Source organism: Triticum dicoccoides, chromosome 5B (genome assembly GCF_002162155.2).
Source record: "Triticum dicoccoides isolate Atlit2015 ecotype Zavitan chromosome 5B, WEW_v2.0, whole genome shotgun sequence".
Classification (NCBI taxonomy): Eukaryota; Viridiplantae; Streptophyta; class Magnoliopsida; order Poales; family Poaceae; genus Triticum; species Triticum dicoccoides.
The window spans coordinates 636,797,473-636,805,141 of record NC_041389.1 but is presented as its reverse complement, the minus strand read 5'-3'; the positions used below and the strand labels follow the sequence as shown (position 1 = coordinate 636,805,141).

Below are 7,669 nucleotides of genomic sequence, written 5' to 3'. Positions count from 1 at the left end.
TAGGATGAAATCGAGGAGTTTCCTAATAGCCTCTATTTCTTCTTTAGTTTGATTTTCCTTTATTTTGACAAACGAACCTTCTTCGGATAAGTCAATTGCCTTCTCTTTTATATTTGGACAAGCATCAACTCTCTTTGGTCACTTGCTGGCAATTTCCTGGTGACCAATGTTTGTGGTAGCATTTGTCTCCTCAATGAACGCATCATCCCTCTTATGAGGCTTTTCTTGTTGACGTATAAATGTATATGTACTCGGGTGTAGAAAAAATTCAGATCTGGTCCCTCTCGTCTCAACCTCGGCAAGGTCAGGTTTTACCCTGTCCCCGCGCATCCGTCCTATTCTGGAGATGGCAGAGCCGGAGCACATGGACAAGGTCGAAGCGACGATGACCATGGCTATGCTGGTGGACGCGTGGATGTATGGCTTCGAGCCTGACGTCGGGTGCGCGTTCGACTCCGAGAAGTTCTCTAACTTGATGTTGCAGATAGAGGTCCTCGCCGGAGGAGGATCTGTCCCAACCTCGGTGAGCAACAACGACGAGAAAGCTGATAAAGGACATACAATTGACTCCTCAACAATGGCAGGTACTCCAGTTTTAACACTAAAGATCCTTCTTATGTATTCGCTTATTCTCGATGGAATAAGTCCTTTCTTTCTAAAGCTTTTCACTAATGGCATGAAAGAATCCGATGAGACGCATCCAAGAATTAGGATTGCTGATTCGGAGGAAAATTCCCTTATGGAGCTTCTAAGATTCATTTATAGTGGAAAGTTGAGAACAATTGAGCCCATTCTTCTGCTCGACATCTTGATGGCGGCCGATAAATTTGAGGTTCTTGCTTGCATGAGGCACTGCAGTCAGTTGCTCACAAGCCTGCCTATGACCACATAATTTGCATTGCTATACCTAGACCATCCATGCTCCTCTTTAATGGTTGCTGAAGTACAAAGTGTAGTATGTGTAGCCAGCCAAGGAATTCCTTGCTGACAAATACAAGGATTTTCGTAAGTTCGAAGCTGAAGTGATGAACATCTCTCTTGTTGGGACCGAGGCCATCTTTTCGAGTATTGACATGATGTTACTATCTGAAGATGAGGCATATTACTTCTTGCTCAAGTGGGCCAGTCTACGATACCCAGAATTTGAGGAAAGATGGAAGATCTAAAGCTGTCATTTACTTCCGCTGGTATGCTCAGTCATATGACAGGTTTGTCACTTCAGTATACCCTAGGATGCACTAATGATGATATAGACCATGAGCAATTAGCTCAACGTATTGTTGAGGTACTTCTATACAAATCTTACCTCCTATTCAAGAATTCATCCGATTAACCAGTTAACTTGCCGATTAATCCCTACTCGTAGGGTTACCGAGTAGCCGATAAACTGAAAAATCGTCCGATTAATTGATTAAATGACCGATTAACTTACCGATTAGCCGATTAATCCCTACTCACCAGCCAACCGAGCAGCTATCAGTTAACGATTTCCTCAACAATGATCTTACCCAACACAGATGGAAGGTACTCCTACAGCAGAAGTAGCAGCCCATCACAATTTTCCGAGCAAACTTACGAGTTGAGGACCATGAGAATTGTTGCTTTGGTCGACCCTGCCCATAGGTTACAGCTTACATGAATCACCATTTAGGCCTACATGGTATCTGAGCCAAGACGTCTTGAGTTTAAGATCCGGCTGGCGCAATTTAAAAATAAAAATTGCAGTTCATATCCGATCCACATTTAGGCCCGAGGGAGCTACACGTGAGGGGGAGTGTTAGATGTATAAATGCATAACCCGTCTTTCCCCATCAACTTGAGCTTTTGTGTGAACTGGCTTTTGCTTGCAGTTCTATATTGCTTGGCGCCTCTTTATTCCTAAAAACGAAAAAAAATGTTTGCTACACTTTTTGATAATAGGAATGTTGGACACATTTTTTGAAAAAAAATGTTGGATGCATTGAAAGAACTGAATGCAATGCAAGTATCTATGCATCAGATGAAACCCATACATAGAAAATATTAACATGGCTGATGTTTAATTACTCATTCTTTGATCCACCCAAGCTAATTATGCTTCATTAGTTGAATGCATGAGATGGCAAATATACGAATAAATAACAATGGTGTCTCGATCCATATCCTCATATAGTACACTGCATATCAAATTAATAAAAATAAAAATATTATGAACGTGTACTTTGATATATGAAGAAGTGTAGTGTTGCATAAACTAAAGAATTTCCATGAATAAGTTAATGTCTAAAATTTGGGAACAAAAATAGCAAGGTAAGCATACATACCTACAGTACCCGCAAAATGTGCAGAGTTTGGCATAATTCCCCTATAAAGTTTGGAATCAAGTAGATATGTCAATTAGGAGTTCAGATAAATGTAGCAATCAAACTGCGAAATCAAGAGTCTAGCGGTTATGCCGCAAATCAACAATTTGTTAACACATTTTCAAACAAGGACAAATCATCGGCGAAGCAGCCAACCATGGAGGTGAGACAGCAAGATCCCTGACCAAAACACACCGAAAGAACAAAGAAAAGCACACACAACACGTGATTCCACCCCCCTACCCAGTCGGCTGTCATTCATCCAAGGCTACGATGCCCCGGCAAAGATCCAAGAGCACACACGCTTCAACCAGCTGGCTCGACCCACACCATCTAGGCAAGACCAAAAAGGTCCATGATCAAATGGTCAGAACCCGCTGAAAAATTGGAGAAATTGCGTGGCATCAAAGGAGTACACGCCGACACAATCGGCAAAGCAAACGAAAAAAGCAGAAACCAGATCCAATCCCTGCCCCAAAAACCAAAACAATACGGTGAAGCAACCAAATCAAGACAAAAGACGGAGAGCAAGCATGTGCCGCACGCACGCCCGCACGATCATACGTATGTCTTACCGGGGTAGGTGGGGAAGGAGCCAGCCGGCTGGTCCCTCCGGTCTCCGACGGTGAGAGAAGAAAGCGTGTGCGTTTTGAGGGAGGAGGGAGGGTGCGTCTCGTCAGCTAGTTAGCCTCGCAGGTTCGGTAGGAAGCGATGAGCGAAAGGAGAGCAGACGCGTATGGGGGAGTGAGAATTGCAATGGAGTCGGGGCAGGGGTATAAATAGAGGCGTGCGCGGTCTGGCGATAGAGAGAGCGAAGTGGAAAGATGTCTGTCCTTGCATTCGTTCGAGGGCACAGGGCTTGAGTTTGGACTAGTAAATGTGCCCATGCGTTGCTATGGGTCGTAGTCTGGACCATCGACATAGATGGTCAAGAAGCGCCTTCAGCTGTCGTGCTTAGTTGGAAGAACTGTGATCGGATAGGGAGCAGTGCTCGCTGGACCAGGTGCCTTTTCTATTACTGCTAGTCCTGAGCGATGCATAATTGTAACCTTCATATGTAAATTTTCAAAAATAAAACTTCCCGTGTGCTCCCATAAAGCATGATTAATTCTCTGTATCTGTTTTCAAAAGGATCTATCTTTCAGACTGTACATGTTATGCATTAGGAGAACCAGAGGCACCTTTCTGAATCCAGAATTCCAGAACAACTCACAAACGCAGTGATTGCAAGGGACATTTACAGGCTTGGTAAGATATACTCCTACCTCTTAAGGGGCGGAGCCAGCTTATTGACATTGGGTTCAAGTAAACCCAACAAAAATTGTTGGTATATTCCTTATCAAATCACGGTAGCTTAAGACCAAGGAAAGAACTGAACCCATTGTTGGTTTAGCAGAGCTGAAACCATTGATAAGAGCTACTACAAATGCACACGCCGAGCTGTCCGGTGCGCAAGCATGCCTAGAGGGGAGCTTAGAGCAGCTGATAAGGTTGTCTCAGTGTCTAACATGTAAATAGCAGGAAGATGAGACATGCAGTCTCCTATGCCTTTGTGTGTGAAACATTTTTGGTTATGTGCTTTGTTCTTCCATTCGTCGCTCTTTCCACCTTCATGAATACATAGGATCGTTCTTTCATAAAAAAAAAAGGAATATACATAATTCAGATGATTTTAGGCAGGAAAAACAACACTTGTCGTTCACAGTTGCCATACAGTCTCTATATCTTTTAGGCTGGAACATGTAAACATAAAATGTGGTAGTTGACCACACTTGTCATACAGTCTCTATATGAAGGCACACCTTTATCGCTGAAATATGTTGCGGATCCTGAGTTAATATGATTATATATTTTTACGACACACACTGGGTCAACAACACACAATATTCCTTACTTCCAGTATAAAACCTTAATTGCACAATACAGGACCCGGCATGTAGTACTAACAATGTCCACAATGACCGGCTTACATTTGTTTTCGATTGAGTTGCACAAGGCCAACCAGAAACATGAAAGCTCAAACCACACCATCACCTCTTATAATCAGCAATCCATATAAAATGTATGCCCTGGCAAGCTCCAAAGACTTCATATTTGGTGAAGGACACAAATAGCACTAAACCCAACTTCAAAGGAAATAATAGGAGCAAACCTAATGGTGCCGTACATTGTAAATCGATATGTACTGCAATCACAATATTTTCATAGCTCCCCAGCATAGCAAATGAAAATAGTGCATCAAACCTATTAGGTACTCTCCAACTTCTCTCATCACAAAATATCTGACGCTTGTGAGTAAACTAAAAAAACTGTCACTACCACAGGGATATGCCCAACATCAAATAGTTTCTTTTTTACTTTCCTAATAAAAAGCAACATATGCTTCTAATTCAATTAAACAATAGCAGTAATCTACTTACCCCCCTACAATTTACAGCTAGCAAAGCAGATTATGATATCCTACAGTTTAGAAAAAACTGACATATTTATCTTGTTTGAAGAAATAGCTCTTCAAAACTGAGTAGTGGCCTAAATACTAAATTGTTTTTTATGCTTTCAGAGCCGGTGACTTACTAAATTTCCCCTCTTGTCTAATTTCTGGGCACAGTAGCACATTGGCCCGATAAAGACAGAGTGATTTTGCTTCAGTTAATACATGTCTCAACTTCTAGTCGGTGTAGTTGATTTTCAAAGAGAATGAAGCACTACTATTTAGTCTTGTTGTCGTGGAAGCTACAACTATAAAATAGAAAGCAAGAGAGAACATATGATATACGTCCATGTCGTCGTGAACCAGAATGACAAGGCTCTGTCTAATTGATACATTGCTATGAGTCCACACTAACCCAGGTCTCATAAATTGTGGGATTTAGAAATTGGAAGCATGTGGTTAAGGTCTACTCAGATTATGTTAGTGTCTCCATAGTTCCAAGGTCAGAGCGGGCAATAATTTTTAGATATAGCCGAGAATAGAGTCGAATAGGCTCGCTAATATCAGTTTACGGTTATGCATAAGGAATCCTCGTTAAAAGAACATGTTTCCGCATCCGGAGTGGGTGCTACAGAAGTACAGATTAAGTGCAAGAAAAACATGTGTATGCGCCCGGAGTCTTTGGTATTCAGTTTGAGATTACTAGCAAATATGCCCATGCGTTGCAACGGAAGACAAAAAATTATGGCTAACCAAAAGTATGACTCAGTATCCTGATATATGAGCATACTCAATTTTAACACAGTGGCTCACCATGTTGCCATTTTTTTCTCACCCGAGCCGATGATGGTCACGATGTCCACGTGATCACAATGCATTCGACGTGATAAATCCCAAGGCTATGAGTAAACCCGGGCATGGGCAGCCCGGCCCGAAAAACCCGGGCCGGGCCCGGGCTTTGTTTTGCAGCCTGAAAGATAGTTCGGGCCGGGCTCGGGCTTTAATTTTTCCGTATTTCGGGCCGGGCTTTCGGGCTTCGGGCCGGGCTTGCACGTGCGCGTACTAAAAAACAGCATTCGGGCTTCGGGCTTGATTTCGGGCCGGGCTCGGGCTGGAAAATATGGAGTATTTCGGGCTTCGAGCCGGGCTCGGGCTTGAGAAATGAAAGTCGGGCTTTTACAAACCCGGCCCGAAGCCCGGCCCGGCCCGACGTTTGCCCAGGTTGAGCTATAAGTTTGTCAGTGCATGCCACACTTGTCATTATGTTGCGCAAGTGAATGTTTAAAATTTTAAAATGAAATCTCGTTGACCACGAACTACTCCCAACGCCAAGACATATAAAGACTTTCAAAAAACTAATTAAATCCTAGACATAAAATACTTTTGAATCAGTGAACAGTTTTTGGAATCGACAAACATTTTCTTTTGAATTTTTTTATTTTCTCAAAAGAATCATGAACATTAGTTTTGTTCACAAAAAACTAAATGCATGAACCAGTTTCGAATTCATTAATTTTTTTTGACTCAATAAACATTTTTTGAGTCGATGAACTTTTTTAAAAAATTGGAGAAAATTTTAAAAAACAATTTTTTTGTGAACATTTTCTTAAATGTCATGGAATTTTTTTCAGATTCCCGAATATGTTTTCAATACACAGTCATTTTTTCAAAATGATGAACATGATTTTATATTCCAACCATTTTTTTCAAATTGTGATTTTTTTTATAATTTTGCGAACATTTTTGCAAAACCACCAACATTTTTTGAATCTGTATTTTTTATGATTTCTCAAAGATTTTTTTTAAAGTCACAACTTTGTAATATTAAAATCCCGAATTAATTTAAAGAAAGAAAGAAGAAAGAAAACAGAATGAGAAAAGAAAAGACAAAAAAATAAAATGAAAAAAATGTGTGAGAAAGGAAAGATAAAATAGATGTTGAAGGTGGGGATAGAATCCGGGTCTCATCGCTGGAGTAGCGATCTCACGACCACTCGGCCACCCGTAGTTCCGCGACTTTTAACTGTCGCGGCCCTATAAAACAATCAAGTCGGCGGCGATTTTTTTCCGAAAAACTGAATCGTTTTCCCACTTAAGGGTGGCATTGGTGGGTAATTTTTACCAATTTGAAGGATAATTATAATGACGGACGACAGAAACCCAATTTGCTTTATTATTAGGTAAAGAATAGCAGAATGGCCCGTGGGTTGCAACAGTTTTTTTTTAATATTCTAACTCAATAATCTAATTTAAAATAATATCTTAATTTTGCAAAATGATAAGTGTGACACGTGTGGCACGAAGAAACACCGTCCTAATGTTTTTACAACTAAAATTATCGTATGAAATAAACGAAAGAAAAATAAAACTGAAACTTGCCATCCAATCAACACACATTGAATAAACATCCGCAACGCCGGCCTCCGTTTGTCAGCCGGCAGCAATGGCAACGACTTCCGTCTTCTGCTCGAACGAGAGGCTGTCCCAAATGGGTTTGGAGTTCGAGGAGGCTATGGCATGCGTGGTCCGGAAAGGAGAAAGGGTGCAGGGGAGGATGGATGCAGCTATTGCTGGGGTTGGAATTTAAATAGCTGATGGATGGCAGGCAAGTGTCGGGATGGTTAATAGTGGGCGGCAAACGAATGGACGGATGGCACCGGAGTAGGTTTCTGGGCACGCGTGCATGTTTAATGTAGGGAGGTGAAACAACAACGTATCATTTGAATGCGGAGGAGTCGCGTGCAACAGAAACCGCGGACGGCGCGCCTCTTACTGAAGCTCCTGTGAGAGGTCGCATCGCTCTGAGCCAACAAGAATGCGACACCGATGCTTTAGAATGGCATTGAACACTTTGGGTAGGAAGGGACGGGAACAAGGGAGTGGATTTTGGGTGGAC

General features: G+C 41.8%; 1 pseudogene; it reads left to right on the top strand.

Moving 5' to 3' along the window:
• The first annotated feature begins 346 nt into the window (after positions 1 to 346).
• On the top strand, positions 347 to 1,639 carry LOC119310351 (annotated as a pseudogene).
• The last annotated feature ends 6,030 nt before the right edge of the window (positions 1,640 to 7,669 follow it).